The 21,278-nt window shown below is 43.8% G+C and overlaps 2 long non-coding RNA genes across 2 annotated transcripts; both read right to left on the bottom strand.

Moving 5' to 3' along the window:
- Positions 1–3,563: 3,563 nt before the first annotated feature.
- LOC123585950 lies at positions 3,564–20,689 on the bottom strand. Its single transcript, XR_006706502.1, has 3 exons — positions 20,676–20,689; positions 17,893–17,894; positions 3,564–3,701 (listed from the first exon to the last, which is right to left on the bottom strand). It is a non-coding gene; the product is annotated as an uncharacterized LOC123585950 (long non-coding RNA).
- LOC123585951 lies at positions 10,300–12,259 on the bottom strand. The gene is made up of 2 exons (XR_006706503.1): positions 11,987–12,259; positions 10,300–10,498 (listed from the first exon to the last, which is right to left on the bottom strand). It is a non-coding gene; the product is annotated as an uncharacterized LOC123585951 (long non-coding RNA).
- Positions 20,690–21,278: the final 589 nt, after the last annotated feature.

The following is a 21,278-nucleotide window of genomic DNA, read 5'->3' as shown; positions in this document are numbered from 1 at the left end:
AGATTCCTGAAAAACAGAACTTTCTTGGCAGATGCTAAACACTAGCTCTCCTCTTTACTGATGACATTACAATTTTAAGCCACGAGAGGAAGCCTGGTGTGGTGTTGCCTGCTTATCACCCAAGCGAGAGAACACAGGCTCTCTAAGATTTCACGCCAGGCTCCTGTCCTCTGGGGCATCCAGCCCCTCTGGGAAGGACACGCAACTGGGGAAAGGGGGGCTTGGGAGCATCTGGAGAGCTCACCCCTGTAGTCTTTGGCAAAAGGGGTTGGACAGGCAAGGGTCACTGAGGCGGCCACCTGACGGCTTTCTGCCTTATGACTCTACGGTCCCTAGAGTTTTAAGAGAACAGAGAGAAGGGAACTCATGAAACTGTGAACACACTAGGGCGTGAAGGTTCTGAGATCAGTGGAGGCGGGACTTCTCAGACTTTGAATCTTCCAGCCCTCCCAGAAATTTTGTCCCCAGGAGGGAGGAGGTTGCCAGAAGAATGGGGAGAGCCACTGCGGCAATGGGTAACTTCCCTTGACAGTGGGGTCTTATCTGTAGGTCTCTCGTGGCTGCCGGAGCAGGGGGGCCCTGACGTTTCAGGAACAGATCCAGCTGAGTATGAAATAACCCCCCTCAGGCTCTTGGAAACTCTTTCCCAGAATCTTTGGCAACACTGCGGGCAGCAGACTTTGTGTCTGATGTGTTGTCCCCACCGGTGCATCCCCCGCGACGGTCTCCTGCCCTCTACCAACCCAGGTCCTGATGCTGACATAGAAAGATTTTCAAAATCCTCTTTCTCTTTTTTTTGGGGGGGTGGTGGTGGTTGGGGAGTGGTGGTGTTTCAAGATCTAGCACAGCCCGTGAAGGGGCCTGGAATCTGTGGCACATCTAGCCAGTAGGTGGTGGCCACAAAGAGTATCTTCTCCTGTCTCTTCATCTCCATCTATAGGTCTGGTCATTAGCCTGAAGTGACCCTGGGGAGAGCCAGGGAACAGTTAGTGACTGTCGTACGGTCCTATCTATAATAATATCCTAAACCCTCCATGATCTGATGCCACAGGAATTCCCGTCTCTCCACGACCAAGGATGATCAGGAAAGGCGACAGGGAGAAGCACGAAAGCTCTGATTCAGGCTCCAGAAGTGGGGTGTCACGCGGATATTGTCCAGGAAGATGAGGCCACTTCAGAATATGGGCACCGAAGCCCCTCTCCCAAGAGTAGAGATGCCCAGGGAAGAGTCAAACCGTTTAAGCTGATGTCCAAGGCCATCTTTCTGTGCTACCGAGGAGGAAAATGGGGTCCCGTCAGCAAGTGGCAGCTGCCTGGGAAACCACCCTCTTGTTCTCAAAATACCACCCCCCACCCCCGCCATCTGTGTGAGGAAAGCCCCAGTGTAGTTCTCCATACCAGTCCAGGCCCATGAACAACAAAACATGAGGCCGCCTCAGACAGGACAGGGGAGCGTCTCTTCCCCAGGACTGGCTGGACCACGGGCCAACGTGCAAGCGGAGACTTCAAGAAGCCGTGTACTGTGGTATTGAAAACAGGGTTACTACCATTTGCAATGTTCCCTGTCATCCAGTCTGAGCACACTCCACTACACGGCCTGAATTTGAGGCCCCTGGGGGTAAAACACCGAGGCTGACCCGGACCTCGTCTCCCCTGCAGTGAGCTTAGAGCCCTGTGGAGAGATCTCCAAAGTTAAAGGTGGTGCGCAAAGCCTAAAGGGCACACTGACCACAGAGATGTGTCCATGAGCTTCTCTGAGTTTAGTTCTTTTGTTTATTTACTTTTTTAATGTTTTTATTTGTTTTTGAAGGAGAGAGAGAGACAGAGCATGAGTGGGGGAGGGGCAGAGAGAGAGGGAGACACAGACTCCAGAGCAGGTTCCAGGCTCTGAGCTGTCAGCACAGAGCCCGACGCGGGGCTCCAGCTCACAGACCACAAGATCATGACCCGAGCTGAAGTTGGAGGTTCAACCGGCTGAGCCACCCAGGCGCCCCGAGTTTGGTTCTTTTAGATTCCATGTATACATGGGGTCACACAGTATCCATCCTTCTCTGTCTGACTTATTTCATTCAGCATAATGCTCTTAAGGTCTATCCATGTTGTCGGAAATAGATTTCCTTGTTTTGCTTTGTTTTCCAGTGTTTGTTTTTCACAGCTGAGCACTATTCCATGTGTATACACCCCACCTCTTCTTTATCCATTCATCCATCCATGGACGCCCGTCTGCTTCCGTGCCTTGGCTACTGTAAACAGTGCTGCCACAAACACAGAGCACAGATATCTTTTTGAGTCAGTGTTTTCATTTCCTCTGGATATATTCCCAGAACTGGATTTCTGGATCATATCATGGTTATATATATATATATATATATATATATATATATACATATATATATATATGTATAATTTTCTGACAGAAAGAGAGCACAAGCAGGGGAGAGGGCAGACGAGAGAGAGAATTTTAATCAGGTTGCACACTGGGTGTGGAGTCCAAGGAGGGGCTCGATCCCATGACCCTGGGATCATGACCTGAGCCAAAACCAAGACTCGAACACTGAACCACCCAGGCGCCCCTATTTTTAATACTTTGAGGATCCACCATATGGTCTCCCACAGTCAGCCTCCAGCAATGCTAATGTCTTCCATTACTGTAGAGCACACCAAACTCAGGAAATTGGCACAGTACAATCACAGAACTCACTCAAATTTTACTAGTTATCATGCATTTATCTGATTTACTTCTGTGCACGGATGGGTGTGTGTATGAAGTTTTGTCATATGTGCAGCTTCATGTTATTATCACAACAATCAAGGTACTTAACTAGAGACTAGAGCTTTGTGGTCCCCCCCCCCCACAACACACATCATTCCCTACCCCCGAGCAGCCATTAACCTGATCTCTACCTATAAAACTATGTGATTGCACAAGTATTATATAAATGGAATCACATAGTATGCGCCCTTTTGAGGCTGGCTTTTGTTTTCATTCAGCATAATTCCTTATGGCTCACCCAAGTTTTTGCTTGCATCAATAGTTTGTTCCTTTTTTATCATAGAATGCACCACACTTTGCTGAACCATTCATTTGTGGTGTTCAGGTTTGGGCTATTAGGAATAAAGCTGCTGTAAGCACTTATCTACAAGTTTCTGCTTAAAAATAAGCTTTCACTTCTCTGCCCATGAGTACAAGTGCTGGGTTGTACAGTAAGTCCATTTTTAATACATATTTTCAAATCTGCCAAATTACTCTTCTGGTGTGGAAGTGCTGTTTTGCGTTCCCAGAAATGTCCACATGACCTCACTCTCCACATTGCCAGCAGCACTTCATGCCAGCACTATTTTGTCTTTACTTTCAGGTGTACTGTTAGATGTGTAGTGATGTCTCACTGGTTTACGCTGGTTTTTCTCTAGCTGCTGGTGTTGCGCTACTCCTCCTGTGCTTACGTGCTGTTTGTATGTCCTCTGATGGAATGTCTTCCATTTTTATTTTTATTTTTATTTATTTATTTATTTATTTATTTATTTATTTATTTATTTATTTTTTAAAGGCAAACTGCCACATGCAGCGCCTCATTTGGATGAGTCTGGAGTCTTGGAAGCTTGACTACCCTATGTTCTCCTACAAATGGACCTTGAGAGCTTGTTTGGAGGTTCTAGCAGGGGAGCGCAGCTACTCATATACCCTTGACCGAAGAACGGTCCTTCTCTATCGGGGAAAGTCGTCCTCTTCCACCGAGCACGCAGTTTCGGGAGGGACGCACATGGAGCGGTGAGGGAGGAAGGGGACACCCGCCTAGCCAGCCAGATCAGCCGAATCAACCCAGGCGATCAATGGGGTGACAGATGTCGCAGCCAGATTGCCCTCACATCCATGTCTTCCATTTTTAATAGGGTCTTCTGTCGATTTTACATAGGGTCTTCCATTTTCCTATTGGTTACTTTTAGTGTTTTTAAACTATGGTCTAGATACTAGTGCTTTGTTGGATATGTGGTTTAAAAATATTTTCTCCCAGCCCATAGCTTGGATTTTTATCCTCTTAACAGGAGTCTTTGCAAAGCAAAAGTATTACATTTTTATGAGGTCTGATTTATCAGTTTTTCTTTTCATGAATTGTGTTTTTAGTGTCAAATCTTTTTTTTTAAGTAGGCTTCATGCCCAGTGTGGAGCCCACCACAGGGCTTGAATTCATCACTCTGAGGTCAAGAACTGAGCTGACATCAAGAGCAGGACACCCAACCAATTGAGCCACCCAGGTACCCCTTTAGTGTCAAATCTAATAAATCTTTACTTAGTTGTAGGTCCTGAGGATCTTATCCCTTTTTTCCTAGAAGTTTTGTAGTTGCACCTTTTAAAAAAATGTTTGTTAATTGAGACACACACAGAGAAAGAGAGAGAGAGAGAATGAGCAGGAAGGGCAGACAGAGGGAGAAAGAGAACCTCAAACAGGCTCTGCACTGTCAGTGCAGAGTCTGATGTGGAGCTTGAACTCACGAACCATGATATCATAACCTGAGCTGAAATCAAGAGTCAGACACTTCACTGACTGAGCCATCCAGGCGCCCCTAATTCTATACCTTTTATACTTACATCCATGATCCATTCTGAATATTTTCTGTGTAAAACATGTGACTTAGGTTGAGAGTTTTGTTTTCATTTCTAGCTTTGCCTATGAACGTCCAATGTTCCAATACCGTTTGTTTAAAAGACTATTCTTCCCCATTGACTTGTTTTGCTCCTTTATCAAATATTAACTAGACTTATTTGTGTGGTTCTATTTCTGGTTCTTTATTTCGTCCCCCGGTCTTTGTGTCTGTCCCTACAGTACCATGCAGACTTGCTTACTGTAGCTATGCGGTAAGTCTCGGCATTGGAAAGAGTGATTGATGCTGCTGTGTTCTTTTTCAAAACTGGTTTTGCCCATCCTTAGCATTTCCCTTTCCTTATAGATTTTAGAGTAAGCTGGTTTATGTCTACAGAAACCTTGCTGAGATTTAGACAGCAATTTTGTTAAACCTACAGACCTATATAGAAAGAATTGAAATGTTTACTACGCTGAGTCTTCCAACCCACAAATAGTGTGTCTCTTCAAGTACGTGGTCCTTCTTTGATCTCTTTCATTTGCATTTTGTAATTTCCAGCATGCAGATCGTGTATATAATTTTGTTGGGTTAATACCAAAGTCTTTCATTTTCTTTGAAGAAATTATAAATAGCATGTGTTTTTATTTTTATTTCCACTTGTTTGCTGTCAGTACACAGAAACATGGTTGATTTTTGTGTGTTGATCTTGGGTCCCTTGAGCTGACAGAACTCAATTTTTAGTCCTAGAAAGGGTCTTTTTGTTTGTTTTTGGTAGATTTTGGGGTGTTAGCTATGTAGACAATCCTGCCGTCTACACATAGAGGCAGTTTTATTTCTTCCTTTCTAATTTTTATGCCCTTTTCTGTCGTTGTTCTTGTCTTATTGTAGTGGTTAGAACTTCTGGTCTTATTAAGAGTGGTGAGGACATATATCCTTGTTTCATTTCTAATCTTAGGGAAGAGATATTTGGTATTTCACTATTAGGTATGATGTGAGATGCAGAGTTTCAGTAGACACTCTTTATACATTTGGGTCTACTACGTTGCTTGATTTCCACTTGTTGGAAGATTTTGCTGTTCTTTTCTGTCATTCATTTCTATTTTTATTCTATTATGGTTGGAGAACATATTGTGTGATTTCAATTATTTTGTACCTGTTAAGGTTTGTTTTATAGCCCAGGAAAGTCTGGAAATAGTCTGTTGTGGTGAATGTCCTGTGCACGCTTGGAGAGATGGTGTCTGTTGCTGTTGGTGGAGGGTCCTGGGAAAGTCATTTAGATCCATTGCTCAGCATGTCGTCCAGTGATTCCCCATCTGTGTCTGTTTTCTGTGTAACAGCTTCATCAGTTGCTGAGAGCGCGGTGGGTGCTGGAGTTTCCAACTAGTATTGTGGATTGATTCCCAGGGTTCTCTTTTTTTCCCTCAGCTTTATGATTCCCATGGTTTTGAAATAACACGTTCACATATTATGGAGCTTGTGTTCTTTAGTGTTCTTTCAAAATTTCTCTGACCATCCTCATAGGCTTATCTCCTCATGTAAGCTTGAGAATGAGCTTAGCTAGTAAACACAACAAAAATGAATTCAGCATTTTTATCAAAATTACATCGAACTTTTAGACACATAAAAAGGGAACAAATAAATAACTACAAATAACATACATGAAAAATAAATATATAAATAACATTCATGATACTGAGAGTCTGAAAATAGGGTTTGCATTGTAGTGTTATTTGAATCTTGTGTTATCTTACTCATTAGAGCTTGAAAATGTGTTTATGTAAGTTCTGCAATTTTTTGCTTGGCTTGTTGCGAGGTACCCCATTTTTTTATTTACAAACAAGATCTGTTACTCTCTTTTCTTACTAATGGTTGGCCTTGGCTGTTGTAAAGCTCTTTTTAAATTTTTTCCAACATTTATTTATTTTTGAGAGAGAGAGAAAGAGAGAGAGAGAGAGAGAGAGAGAGCATGAGCAGGGGAGGGGCAGAGAGAGAGGGAGACACAGAATCCGAAGCAGGCTCCAGGCTCCGAGCTGTCAGCACAGAGCCCGAAAGGGGGCTTGAACCCACGAACTGTGAGATTGTGACCTGGGCCGGTTAACCTACTGAGCCACCCAGGCGTCCCTGCAAGGTTCTTGATTCATATTGTCAAAGGCTTTCTAAAATCACTGTATGTGTGCATTGTCCTGCTCCAAGCCTCCTCACATGGTAGGGTCGTTGGGCATGATGGAAACTCTCAAAGCTCCCCCGAATGACTTTCCATGTCCATTAAAGTAAAAGCCCGAGTGCTCACGATGGCTATGCTGTCTGGCTCCCGTATGCACTTTCTGGCTTGTCTCCCATTGCTTCCCCGCATGCTGTCAACCATGGCAGCCATCTTGGCCTTCCTGGAAAATGCTCGGCACACCCTTGCATCAGGACCTTTGCACTGGCTCCTCTCTCTGCTTCGACTGTCCCCGAGCCAGCAGCATGGTTCGTCCTCTCATCTGTACCCGTGTCGCCCTAACAGCGAGGCCTCGCCAGGCCAGCTCACCTGGAAGGGCAGCTCTTCCCTTGTCTCCTTCGCCTTCTTTGTAAAACAGCACTTACCGATACACGAAACACCACGTAGTTTATTTATGTTTTCTCTCCCCACCGGAATGTAAGCTCCACGAGGCCAAACACTTGGCCTTGTGTCTAATGCCACATCGTCCATGTCCAACGGTGCCCATTCCACGGCTGTGCTCAGTAGGTCTTAGTGGAAAGAATGAATGGTATCCCTCACTTTGCTGGCTTGAAAAAGGGTGACCCCCCCACCCCGCCCCAGGGTCTGTAAAACTCCATGTTGCCTCAGGTGGCCCCACGCAGGATGCCCCTGCTTTCCCTTCTCATGTGGGAGGGGCTCTGGGCCTTGAAAGGAGAAGAGAGGACAGGATGTGCGAACTGGGGGCTGAGGACAGTATGGCACGTGCACAGGGGGTCGGACTGGCACACAGATGTCAGGAAGCACTGTGAAATTGCTTCCTTTTCTCTGTCTGGGAAGTACGTGTCTGGGTATAGACCCAGCACCCAACTTCTGCGTTTGTGAAGGAGGCTGCCAGAGCTGCCCAGAAGGAAGAAGGGCATTTCTGAGGGGCAAGAGGCTGCGCGTGATGGGGGAAGCCCAGGGGCCCTGCAGCCTCTCTGCCTCTTCCCTCTTTACTGGAACAGAAAGGAGTCCTCATGGTCTTTAAGCCAGGCCGGCTGTTGGGTCAGGTTGGACAAGCGTCCTCCGGGGCTGTCCTCCAGGGACAGAAACCACAGGTTAGGAGAGGCGCAGGTAGATGTCCAAGGATGAGTTGGATCATTTCCTAGAAAGATTCTCGTCGACAGGCCATTAGCACCACTTCCCCTTCCTGGAAACTACTGATCCGATGCTCCTCCATCCGATGGAGGAAAATGGCTGAGAACCATTGATCGTCAATCCTGGTTCTTCACCTACCATTTTGTACGACAGTTTCCAAGGTGACAGCTCACTGATGGCCACCTAGCGATGCTCTAGGCTGCTCCCTGGGACTCGGGAGCCACGAGCCTTACCAAAACAAACCTGCTAATGGTTCTTTTGGATGGTGACTCCTGTTGGGAAAACTGGGCCGTGGCCTCTTCCTTCCCTTGGTTGTTGAACCTTGTGTGTCTGCATCTCCCAGAGTGAGCACGTTATTTTTCACATCCTAAGGCTGCATTCTCTATGCAGCGTCTATCACGATTCTGGCTGTGTATCAGGTTTGGTACTTATGACTCCCTCTGTTAGCTCACTTTACAGCGCACTGCCTCAAACATCTTTGTACATTCTGACATTTACTTTCCTCTTAGGGGGATACTTCTAAAATGAGATTACTGAACCAGAAAGAATTTGAACAGATCCTTTCACATATTGTGAAATTATTTTTCTGAAAAACTACCATTTTTCAACGCTACTGGCAATATCCTTGTTTCCAAACGACGTACTATTTATGTGTGTTTTTGTTAATTTAGCTGCGTTGCCTAAGAAAATATTGAGATATAAATATACGTGCCTTCCTCTTGTTCCTCTATTGAAGTAGAATTCATTGCCTGCTCTGCTCAGCATCCGGCCCCGAACCAAGGTAAACGGGTTGGAGAAGCCGAGACCAGAGGGACTGACTTCCGGAGAGAGGGCACAGAGGTAGCCGTAGAAGAAAATAATTCTGAACAAAAGAGAAAAGGCATTCAGAGGTAGAACAGGTGAAGAAGGAGGAGAGTCAGGGAACCAGCGTTGGAAGAGATTTATTTCTTTAAGCTTTAGGAGTAATCGCTGCTATGCTGAGTGCAGTGTTGAGGGAGAAAGGTGTAGAAATGAGATACTGAGGAAATTTGCCTGTGTGTTCTAGATGCAACTTCTTTTTTTTTTTTTTTTCAACGTTTATTTATTTTGGGGACAGAGTGAGACAGAGCATGAACGGGGGAGGGGCAGAGAGAGAGGGAGACACAGAATCGGAAACAGGCTCCAGGCTCTGAGCCATCAGCCCAGAGCCCGACGCAGGGCTCGAACTCACGGACCGCGAGATCGTGACCTGGCTGAAGTCGGACGCTTAACCGACTGTGCCACCCAGGCGCCCCGCAACTTCTTTTTAAATGTAGTTAGGAAAGAGATAAACTTCACCCTGACTGCTATACTCTTTGGCACCCGTGGTATAAACAAAAAAGAATATATCCCTATCGAGTTAAAATGAGCTTCAAAATACCCATTTGAATTTAAAAGGATATGGTAGAGAACATGTGATATCTTAATAACACCCACTGGGGAAATAACACAGTTTTGAACCCCGGGTGTATTAGATGGGGAACCAGAGTTACAGGGTTAAGTCAGTTCATTGATTTGAAGTCTAAATTAATTCCCCTATAGGTCAGACTTTGTTTTTTTTAACCCAGCTTCCAAGGAAATACAATTTCCTGATAAGTTAGAGTCTTTCGTGGAAGGAGAAAGGTTTGGGGGGAGACTTTTGTCCTTCCCGCCACCTGAAATGGGGCCTCCTGGGGACTGAGTGGCTGTTGTGCGCACCATCAAATGAATACCAAACCACAGTTTGAGGCCATGTGCTGTCAGGAACAAGAAAAACTCATGGTGGGAGATGGTAGAGGGGGATCCCGAGCTGTTGTAAGAGCCCCCCCCCCACCCCCGAAGCTTACAGGTTGGCCGACCTGGGGGGTAAAGAAGTCTCAGGGATTAGGTGTGACTTTTCAAGGTCCTGCAACGTTTCCTGGTTTCCCGTTCCCCCCGGAGTGTCACAGACTTGATAAAGCAGAACTTCCCAGGATGTGGGAAGGGCAGGGGACCCTAGCAGTGATCGGAGAAGGGCGACATCTGGTGGCACCAGGGAGGAAAGAGGAAACAGAGCCTCTTCTCGCTTGTCAAGAGGCACCAGATATTTGTCCGACAGGTAGTCCGTATTTTCCATTAGGACTGCTATGAATTTCAAAAATATAAGCGAAACCAAACCTTGGCAGACTCCTGAGCCAGAAAACACCACCCTGCGGGGTGGCAGAGAGAAGCCACGAGAGCCCAGTAAAAGCAAGGTGGCACCAAGGACGAGGATGGACTTTGACCTTGACGGGACCCTGAGTGACCCAAGTAGGTTTGTTTTTCCAATTGGATGTTTCAGACCTCGTTAAAAGATTACAGTTATTTCCCTGGGGAAACCTGTGGCAGGGACCAAACCTCAAGTGTTAGGAATTGGCCATCTGTCTCATCCGTGTCCCTTGTGGGGAAATTCCTTGCTTGTGCTGTTCAGTCGTGCGGATCGATATAATCTCAGGAGACAGTAGATCAGCGTGATGTAAGGTGAGTTCTGGAGCGCATGGGAAGGTGGTTTGAGGACACGTAAAAGACTTTGCAGATACTTATGGTGAAATGTTATCCACACACTAACAACAGCAACAAAAACTAAAAAGCAAAAAACAATAGTTAATACCAGTTTTTGCTAATGCAAGTTTAACATGTATTTTTAAAGGGGGATTTTCAGAGGTTAGTTAATTAAATTTCCAAGACACTTCCAACTGCATTTACAAATGTAATTTCCAGGGGCGCCTGGGTGGCTCAGTCGGTTAAGCATCTGACTCTTGATCTCTGCTCAGGTCATGACCTCACAGTCCGTGGGTTCGAGCCCCACATTGGGCTCTGCTCTGGCACCATGGAGCCTGCCTGGGTTTCTGTCTGTCTCCTTCCCTGCAACCCCCTCAAAATAAATAATCTTTAAAAATTAAAGAAAACATGTGCATCCCAGGAAACCGTCGGGCTAATAAATCTTCTCATGTACTGAAGCAATCACAAATTAAATAAATTCCACTTACAAATATGGTGCTTACAACATTCTCCGCGGTGATGTTTACCAACAGTACAATTCTCTTACGACTTCAACTCAAAGCCACAATTCTGCCGGGCAAAGACCCCCTCCGCCATCTAGTGGTTTGGTTTATTTAACTGATCACCCAGCACCCATTCAAGAAAAAAGATGGGGTGCTATGATTTCTCTCAATTAACAGTTTGCGAAATACCCAGAGCATCAAGGTGGGCTGGTAGGATCCCTTGCTGCCGCTGACAGTGCTTGCTCTGGGTTCACTCAAAGAAGCTTCCTGTGGAAGGTTTGGAGCTCTGACACAGTTAGGATGCGTGGCTCTCTAGCGTCCCCTGACTCCCAGCGAGGTGAGTGTCAATTGCACACCACTGGCCGTTCTTACAGATGCAGAAATACCATAGAGACTCTATGGGCTCTATTTTTGTACTACGAGACAGAAAAATGAGGGCTTGTATGAATTATTAAAGGGAGAGTAAAATGAGAACCACAATGAAAAGAAATTGAGCCATCGCTTCTATATCATCAGATTGAACCCATGGAGTATCAGGAAAACGATGCTGTTTTCGAGAAAATATGCCAATCATTTGGAGTCTTTGGAGTTCTTTCCTTAGAATATAATCAAAATTTTTTCTTAGTTAGAAAATTTTTCAGAGAATTACGTGCAAGACACATATTAGAGCTCAAATAAATATTGATTGTCTCCTCTCAAAACACCTTCTTCAATCCTAAATCATTTTATTTATTACACATTGAAAAATGCCATTCTTGTAGTGAATTTATTAGGTATTTACATATTCAAACTATCTTAAATATTACCAATATCCAAAGTACCAAATATACAAAGATTATTTCTCAGTGTAGTAGAGAAATATTAACAATACGTGTTTTCTTTACTTTGGTGGATCAATTCTTACTTCTCTCTTTAACTGGGCTAAAGCCTCTGATCCACGAAAGAAACAATTTTAGCATTTTGATGGAATTTGGAATTACTAAATATTAGGAATTTGACTAATTGCTAGTCACAGAAACCTGAGTGATGACGGCGGGAAAGTGTTAGGAATTTATCTTTATTTCACCTGAAAAACATCTATTCCTGTAAAAACAGAATCTTCACAAAGAGGGTTGCAGTCTGACTGAGTCACGCAGGGTCCCGTCCACTTTGGGTTCAACCCTTCACCGATGGTATTGTCTTCTTCCTCCTGAATGTGACGCCTTTGTCATCCTCAGTGTCCTGAGCTCCCTCTAGCTTTCTTTTCCATCACCCTTAGCACACGGTTTCCATCCTAAGGGTCGCCTTCAGGATGCAGGCGCAACATTCCCATGGGAGGTAGGAGGAAGGAGGGACACCATTCCTGGCCACTTCTGTCTGAGGGGGAGCCGGTGGGAAACCCGGGTGTGCCTCTGTCACGTCACTGCCCCTCGCTGTCACTGTTTTCTGGGCACGGCAGCCTCTGCCACACCCTGCCGACCCCTGTGGCTCTCTGGTATAGGTGGATTGACCGTGCGTGTAGGACATCCGAGGTTGCAGACCTCTAGGGTGACTTTTTCAAAACTGTGACAAAGAAGTTGACCTCTGTTTTATAGTCTCCATGCCAGTAGAGACTTCAAGTCTCTACTAGAGACTCTTTCTTGCTCATTGTCCCTGATGCAAATTACAACCTGACAAAATTTCAAGCCTGGTTTGAGCCTATGATCCTCCGCCCACCCGTCCCCCATCAGGTCTCTTTGCCATTAGGTTGGACCTAACTGATTGTATTCCAAACCCTCTTCACAGTGTTATGTGGTAGGAACACAATACACACAGATACTTATACAACGTATGGCTGTAAGCAGCATATCTTACATGCTGGCTTCTGGATCTCAGGTCAGAGCTTCTAGGGTTTTTCTAATGAAGAAAGGAGGCTTGAAGGTACCCAAAGATAAGATCAAGAAGAAACCTCTAGAAGGCGAGAGGAGGGGTCAGAGAAGTAAGGAGATTGGGATAGAAGTCTAAAGTGAGATCAGAAAACTGGAGATGGGGAAGCAAACAAAAGAGCTTGGGTGAGCAGATGCTATGATGAACTTTGTCAAGAGAGATCTCTGGGGAGAATTCTGGAAGTTTTTTGTGTGCTCTGTGTTGCAATATCCATCACCCACACTGGTCACCTCCTCAAGAGATGGTCAGTAAGGCCTGGGTTACTGTTCAGTACTTCTGAATTTCTGTATGTTTTTAAAGTGCTACCTTGCCAAAATGGATATTGAAAGACAGCAGAGACCTAATTTGTCGGGGTTCAGCAGTGTCATGACTTGTGATACCCAACATCTGTTTTAGGGAATTCAGTGAGGACATAGTTGTATGTGGTAGACTCCTCACTTCCAGATAAGTTGTGGGAAAGTCAAGACTCATGTCTGCTTCGTGGTCAGAGCTCTAGGCAACAATAGGCTGACAGAAATTCTCCATTCCACCAAGGCATAGAAGTAGGTTAGAGATGGCTGGGTGGGGAACCAAGAAACAAAGAGTCTGTCCATCAGCAAACATTTATTGTGCAGGTATTATATTTCAGGTATTACTCTACACAGTGAGAACAATGGTGAACGAGATAGATGGCATCCTTTCTCCTAAAGAGCTTGTATTTAGTAAGCCTGAGGCAGCCTACCAAGTGTCCTGAAGGGGCTACGTTGGAGACGAGGAGGGGAAGTGCATGTAATGATGACCGGAAACCTTGAGAGACACCAACATGGAGGGATGATCTTGCTTGAAGGCCAAATGGCACGGTCCAGATATCTACATGGATAGAAAGTGTCTATTGAGAACCAGATCCCCAACATGTGCCTTTCTGAGCTGGATCCTACACACGCCTGACCCTGGAATCCTTCTCAGGGATAAGTGGTAGGGGGAAACATTGGGTCAAATGAGAAAACTCTGATAGAGCTGAAATTAACCTGAATTAGCAAGACTGAAGTCGATTAATTTATTTGGCAGGAGGCAGAATGGAGACTAGAGATGGAAATTAAACTAATAAAACTTATGAGAAAATTATTATTGTCGTACACTTTAGTTTATGACTTATTATATGTTTATTCAGTATACCTGGTTATAAATCTAATTGAATTGGAAGCATCTGGAAATCACTTTGGTGTCTGTATGTGGCATGTTAATTAAGATTAGTATTTGGATTGTCATTAAAATATATTCTAGGAGATATTGATGATCAGATCATTAGCAAGTTTTCCATGTGACTTTGGATTGAATGAATCCAGTATTAAAATAAACTCACTTTTATGCTTTGACAACTTAAGGATCACTGCAGATGTGAGAATGTTTTTTAATTTTTCAGTGTGATTCAGGTCAAGTTGAATAACAAAGTGAGGATTAAATTGTGGAGATTTTTAGAGGTAGAGTTATAACCAAGGTAGGTGTAGGAAATATCAATGATGCTCTTGCTTCAGGACTGATATCTTGATCTGAGTATACATGAAACACGTGGCTTCAATTTAAGGCTGGGAATGATGAGTAGATGCCAGGTTTGGGCTTCATCAGGGTATGTACTGAGATTAAAAGAGTCCAGATTCAGATGTTCACTTTACTGCCTTCTTGAGGGTGTGTTGAGGCAAAGACAGTCAAAAGATGGGATGTCACATAATCAAATACCCATAACTTTGGGGTCAGGTTGAGGGAGCAACTCAAGTTGCCTACCATGGGTTCAGGCTTAGAGAAGACCAGGAAATGGGCTGATAAGGAATGGAAATAGAAACAAGTCATGGGATAAGGGTTGGAGGAAAGGAAAGTGTTAGAAAGTTCAAGAAAGAGAGGCTGCATTCGGAGGTTTAGATGGTGGCATTTAAGGTTTTAGAGAAGCAGATCTGGGTAACGATGGGGCCTGAGCCATAGGACTTGGAGGGAGTGAAGGTGGGATTTTCAGAAGTTGGGTTTAGGGGATTGAGAAAAGGCTATCAGTAAGAGGCTTATCCAGATGAGGGAGATAGGATGGGGGTTGGGGTGCAGAATCCCAAAGCCGTGTGGCTGTAGACAGTTGGATGGAGAATACTGACGTCTGACACACATCAGAGGCGAGAAGTCACCAATATCAAGGAGCTTGTTTCCTTTTGGAGTTTTATCAGGTCTTTCGTTCAAGTGTTTAATTCCTTTTGAGGTTTTTTTTTGTTTTTTTTTTTTGTTTTTTTTTTTTTTGTTTTTTTTTTGTACAGTGTAAGATAGCCATCTTGTTTCGTTCTTTTGCCCGTGGTTGTCCAGTTTTCCCAACACCATTTAAGAGACTATTTTTTCCCTGTTGTGTATTCTCTGGGCCCTTGATGAAAATTAATTGACTATATATGCATGGGTTTATTCCTGGGTTCTTATCTGTTCCCTTGATCTATGTGTTTATTTTCAGCCAGCACCTTTCTGTTTTGATTACTACAGATTTGTAGTATAACTTGATATCCAGGATTGTGATAGCTCCAGCTTTTTTCTTCCTTCTCAAGATTGTTTTGGTTTTTGATTTGTGTGTGTTTGTGTGTGGTTCCATACAAATTTTAGGATTCTCTGTTGTAGTTATGTGAAAAATACTGTTGGTATTCTGATAGGGATTGCATTAGATGTGTAGATTCTTTTGGGTAGCATAGAAATATTTACAATATTAATTCTTCCAGGGGCACCTGGGTAGCTCAGTCAGTTAAGCGTCAACTTCAGCTCAGGTCATGATCTCGCACTTTGTGGGTTCAGGCCCCATATAAGGCTATGTGCTGACCGCTTGGAGTCTGGAGCCTGCTTTGGATTCTATGTCTCCCTCTCTCTCTGCCCCTCCCCTGCTCATGCTCTGTCTCTCTCTCTCTTTCTCTCGAAAATAAAATAAACATTAAAAAAGTTAATTCTTCCAATCCACAAGCATGGAATATCTTTTCATTGTTTGTGTCTTCTTCAGTTTCTTCAGTCAGTGTCTTATCGTTTTCAGAGTATAAGTCTTTCACCTCCTTGGTTAAATTTATTCCTAGGGCTTTTTTTTTTTTTTTTTTTTTTTTTTTTGGTGCAGTTGTAAATGGAACTGTTTTCTTAATTTCTCTTTCTTCTACTTTGTTATTAGTGTATGGAAACAACAGATTTCTGTATATTAATTTTGTATTCTGCAACTTTACTGAATTCATTTATTAGTTCTAATAGTTTTTTGGTGGAATATTTAGGGTTTTCTATGTAGAGTATGTCATTTGCAAATAGTGACAGTTTTACTTCTTTATTTCCAGTTTGGATGCCTTTTATTTATTTATTTATTTATTTATTTATTTATTTTCTTGCCTAATTGCTCCATGGGATCATGGAACTTCCAGTACTATGATGAATAAAAGTTGCAAGAGTGGACATCCTTGGTTTTTCTTGATCTTAGAGGATAATCTCTCAGTTTTTCACCATTGAGTATGATACTAGCTGTGGGTTCATCATAAATGGCCTTTATTATTTTGAGGTGCATTCCTTCTAAACCCATTTTGTTGATAGTTTTTATGATGTTGATAGTTTTATGAGTGGTTGTTGAATTTTGCCAAATGCTTTTTCTGTATTGATTGACATGATCATATGGTTTTTTTATCCTTCATTTTATTAATGTGATACACCACGTTGATGGATTTGCAGATATTGAACCATCCTTGCATTGTGGGAATAAATCCCACTTGATCATGGTGACTGATCCTTTTTTAAAAAATTTTTTTAATGTTTATTTATTTGAGAGAGAGAGAGAGAGAGAGAGAGAAGGAGGGAGGGAGGGAGACAGAGTATGAACAGGGGAGGGTCAGAGAGAGGGAGACACAGAATCAGAAGCAGGCTCCAGGCTCTGAGCTGTCAGTACAGAGCCTGACACAGGGCTCAAACTCGAACTGTGAGATCATGACTTGAGCTGAAGTCGGACGCTTTACCAACTGAGCCACTCAGGCACCCTGTGACTGGTCCTTTTAATGTATTGTTGAATTTGGTTTGTATTTTTATTTTTTGAGGATTTTTGCATTTATGCCCATCAGGAATATTTGCCTGCAGTTTTCTTTCTTCTTCTTCTTTTTTTTTTTTTTTTTTTTTTTTTTTGGTAGTGTCTTTGGTTTTGGTATCAGGGTAATGCTGACCTCATAAAGTATATTTGGAAGCTTTCCCTCTTTTATTTTTTGGAATAGTTTGTGATGACTAGGTATTAGCTCTTCTTTAAATGTTTAGTAGAATACACCTTTGAAGCCATCTGATCTTGAACTTTGTTGGAGAGGTGGCATTTTTTTGCCCCTCCTTCTGCACTGAGCCTGGGGTGGGAGGACATAGCAGTAGAAGGTGCTTGTGTACTGATTTAGCAGCTGCCTCTCTGTTTGCTATAGTCCTGCAGGTCTTAGGAATGCCAGCCCCATTGTCTCTCAGAGCTCGGTGATTCAGGGGCACATCCCTTGGGTAGAAGCCCTAGAATTTGGAGTGTTAGATGTATGGTCCAAACCCATTACTCCTCAAAGAGAAGCTGGAAGTTGGAGGTTCACCCTGAACAAGGGTGCTGTGCCATGGGTGGTGTTTGTGGTAAGAGTGTGTCTCAGCCTTTCCTACCCATTTTAATGTGGGTATTTTCTAACTTGTACAATGTGTAGGAGTCACTAGACTCATTTCTGGATTTCTCTCATCTAGCTACACACTCTAGTTCCATCCACATTATTGCAAGGATAGAAATTCAGGAGCCTCCTATGTTGCCATCTTGGTGATGTTTAGAAATGGTTTTAATTCAACTTGACCAGCAACACTTCAGGGCTGTTTACAAACTCCAGTCATCTGGTTTCACAATCTTTGAACATGTCCTGAATGGACACTCCAACACTCATGTTTCCAGACCTTAGGGCCTCTGTCCAAACAGTGACCATATGAAAAGTCAGATTTATGAGCAAGACATATTACTACCAATGATCTTACAGAGGAACTATGAGAGACATTAGAGAATGTACATTACTCCCACACAACAAAAAATAAAAATCAAATGAGTTCCATTTAAACAGCTTCATTCTTCCCAATGACTCTCTTCTTGGTCTCAAAGAAACCGACTCTGGGTTCTGCCCCTATGACATATAAGATATCTGTGTCTGTGTCTGTGTTTACCTGTATTAATAAACATCTACATAGAGTTTACTCCCCTTATCTCCATTTATACATGGAGGGTTTTTACCCAACTTACTTATTTTTCACAACTTACTGGTATTTTCTGTTTTTTTAATTTTTAAATGTTTATTTATTTTTGAGAGAGAGAGAGAGAGCATGAGCAGAGGAGGAGCAGAGAAAGAGACACACACAGACTCCAAAGCAGGCTCCAGGCTCTGAGCTGCCAGCACAGAGCCCAACGCAGGGCTCAAATCCACGAATTGTGAGATCATGACCTGAGCCGAAGTTGGATGCTTAACCGATTGCGCCACCCAGGTGCCCCACAACTTACTGATATTTTCAGGTATCAACAATTAATATTAAATTATCAATTTATTTAAAATATTAATCTGTTATGAATTATAATTTATATTACTTATGATGATTGTTAATATGATTCTAAATAATTATTCATCAAAATATTAATTAATTTACCAAATAGAAAGGATAAATAGCGTAATAATTACAAGAATATAGTAGGAACTATAAATTTAAAATGTTAGCCTAGAAATGTTACGCTTATCCAGTAGCATTCAAAATATGCTGCCTTTTTATATGGCACTGACATCTTTATATAAATTTTTATCTTTATCTCACCACTAACTCCTGTCCTCCTCCTTCCAGAGTCTCAAACATGCTTGGTGCACAAGAGATAATCAGTGAACATTTCTAGTTAAATTAATAAGATTTTCCCCCAAATGCATTTTAAAAAATATATTTATTTAAATTCAAGTTAATAAACATACAGAGTAGTATTGGTTTTAAGAGTAGAACCCAGTGATTCATCACTTACATACGACACCCAGTGCTCATAACAAGTGTCCTCCTTAATGCCCATCACCCACTTAGCCCATCCCCCCACCCACCTCCCTCCATCAACCCTCAGTTTGTTCTCCGTATGTAAGAGTCTCTTATGGCTTGTCTCCTTCTTTGTTTTTATCTTCTTTTTCCTTCCCTTCCCCGATGTTCATCTGCTGTGTTTCTTAAATCCCACATATGAGTGAAATCTTTTGGTACTTTTCTTTCTCTGACTAACTTATTTCGCTTAGTATAATATACTCTAGTTCCATCCACATGGCTGCAAATGGCAAGATTTTCTTCTTTTTCATCACACTAATAAAAAAACACATAAGAACCATATGATCTTTCAATGGATGCAGAGAAAGCATTTGACAAAATACAGCATCCTTTCTTGGTAAAATCCCTCAAGAAAGTTGGGGTAGAAGGAACATACTCAAACATCATAAAAACCATTTATGAAAAGCCCACCGCTAATATCGTCCTCAATGGGGAGAAACTGAGAGCTTTTCCCCCAAGGTCAGGAACACGACAGGGATGCCCACTCTCACCACTGTTGTTCAAAATTAAATAATATTGTATTACCCGCTCTGAGAGAAGGTGGTGACAGAGCATGTCTGCAGTCTGCTCTTCTGGTCCTTCTTCTCCTTCCCCGTGCTCTTAGCCCCCCCCCCCCCCCAACAGAACACCATCAAGTCTTCATTTCATTCACACCCTCTTTTCGCGAACAAGTGACGTGCTCCAGGAAATAATTAGAGAGTAAGAAACAAAGCAAACTGACGCCCCACCCAGATCTCATGGGCCAGGCATAGTGTGGACTCCCAGAAGAGGATCCCTAGACCCCAGAGAGGAGACAACTGGGATGAATGGAGCAGAAATAGTTCTCTTGGTCACACAGATGAAGGATGATCTTCATCTTCTGGGGGAGGAAGAATTGGCATCTGACAGTGCAGCAGCCCCACAGCCAAGTGGGAAGCACAGTAAACTGTGCATGTGACTTGTTACAGAGCCATAATTGCCTTGGCGGGGGGGGGGGGGGGGGGGAGGCAGCAGAGTGTGGTGACGTCCAGTAACCCCGGGACACTTCCTGGTCCAGGGCTGGCTCGTTGGACAACTCCTCTTGCCCTCTTCCCCTGGCCCTGTCCTGGAATATTTATTCTCGGGCTACCAGACAAGGGGCTTTTTAACATGGGAATGTCTGTCTTTCATAGGAACTAGGTTTAGGATCGGTGATGTTCAGGGAACAAGTTGTGGGGCAGAAAAGAGCCAATTAAGGCTACTTCATGCCAGGAAGTGAACCGGCCTTCCCTGCTCGGTGCTTATCTGAGGTGGCACCCCATCGGCTGCTTGCTTTGCTGTCATTTTTTATTTCCCATTTAAAAGAGGAACGCAAAAGCGGATTAAGCAAGATTAAATTCGCTAAATATTTGTTCAATAAAAGGCAGAAACGAAAACTGATCATTCTAGCAAAAAAGATATAAATCCTAGCCAATGAAGCTACTTGCAAAGGGCCAAAGTGGCTTGCTCAAGGTCACGTAGCTATTAACTGACTGAGTTAGAATGATCAAGAACACCGTGTCTTGCCTATTACGTCCACGTTGCCTTGTATGGGCTGGGGGAGAGAGGCCATGGGGTCTCCAGGAGGAAAAACTGGCAGGACATAAGTACTCTGTCCACATGGAGTTTGTGTGATCAAAGGAAGATCTGAAGAGCTAACAGGATACTGAAGTCCACCTGCCTCCAAATCACATGCTTTAGCCTCTACGCTGTGCAGCCTCCTTGTGAGGACAGTTCCAGGCAAGTCGAGCTTTGGCTCAAGTTCTAGGGCAGAGCACACCAGGGACATCGGAACAGCACATCAGGGACATCGGGACAGCCAGGGCTGGGTTTCTGGACCTGGACACGGACAGTCAGGCAGGACACAGATGGGACAGCCCAGCTTACAAGGTTTCTCTCTGTGACCGCACTCTTCTGACTGTCACCCCTGGTCCTTCTCTCTTGGATTTCTCTTTTCAGGTGCCTGAAGGCCTCTTTTCAGGCCACCACAGCTCACAGCTTCACAGTCCTCCTGAGGGAGGCCACAGCCCAGGTGCCCTGCCTGTCCCTCAGCATGCACACAGGCCCCCAGACTGACAGGTTGCTGCTAGTTTTTAAAGAAACTTTTGGGCTCTTTTTCCTGACACTGATGAGAATGTTTTTGTAGCTCTGAGACTTAGTGACCAAAAAAATCATTAATAATGACTAACAAACCATAGGAGTGCCTGGGTGGCTCAGTTGGTCGAGCGTCCAACTTCGCCTCAGGTCATGATCTCGTGGTCCGTGAGTTCGAGCCCCGCGTCGGGCTCTGTGCTGACAGCTGGGAGCCTGGAGCCTGCTTTGGATTCTGTGTCTCCTTCTCTCTCTGCCCCTCCCCTGCTCATGCTCTGTCTGTCTCTGTCTCTCAAAAA

Source organism: Leopardus geoffroyi, chromosome C3 (genome assembly GCF_018350155.1).
Source record: "Leopardus geoffroyi isolate Oge1 chromosome C3, O.geoffroyi_Oge1_pat1.0, whole genome shotgun sequence".
NCBI classification, from domain to species: domain Eukaryota; kingdom Metazoa; phylum Chordata; class Mammalia; order Carnivora; family Felidae; genus Leopardus; species Leopardus geoffroyi.
This window is presented reverse-complemented; position numbering and strand designations above follow the sequence as displayed.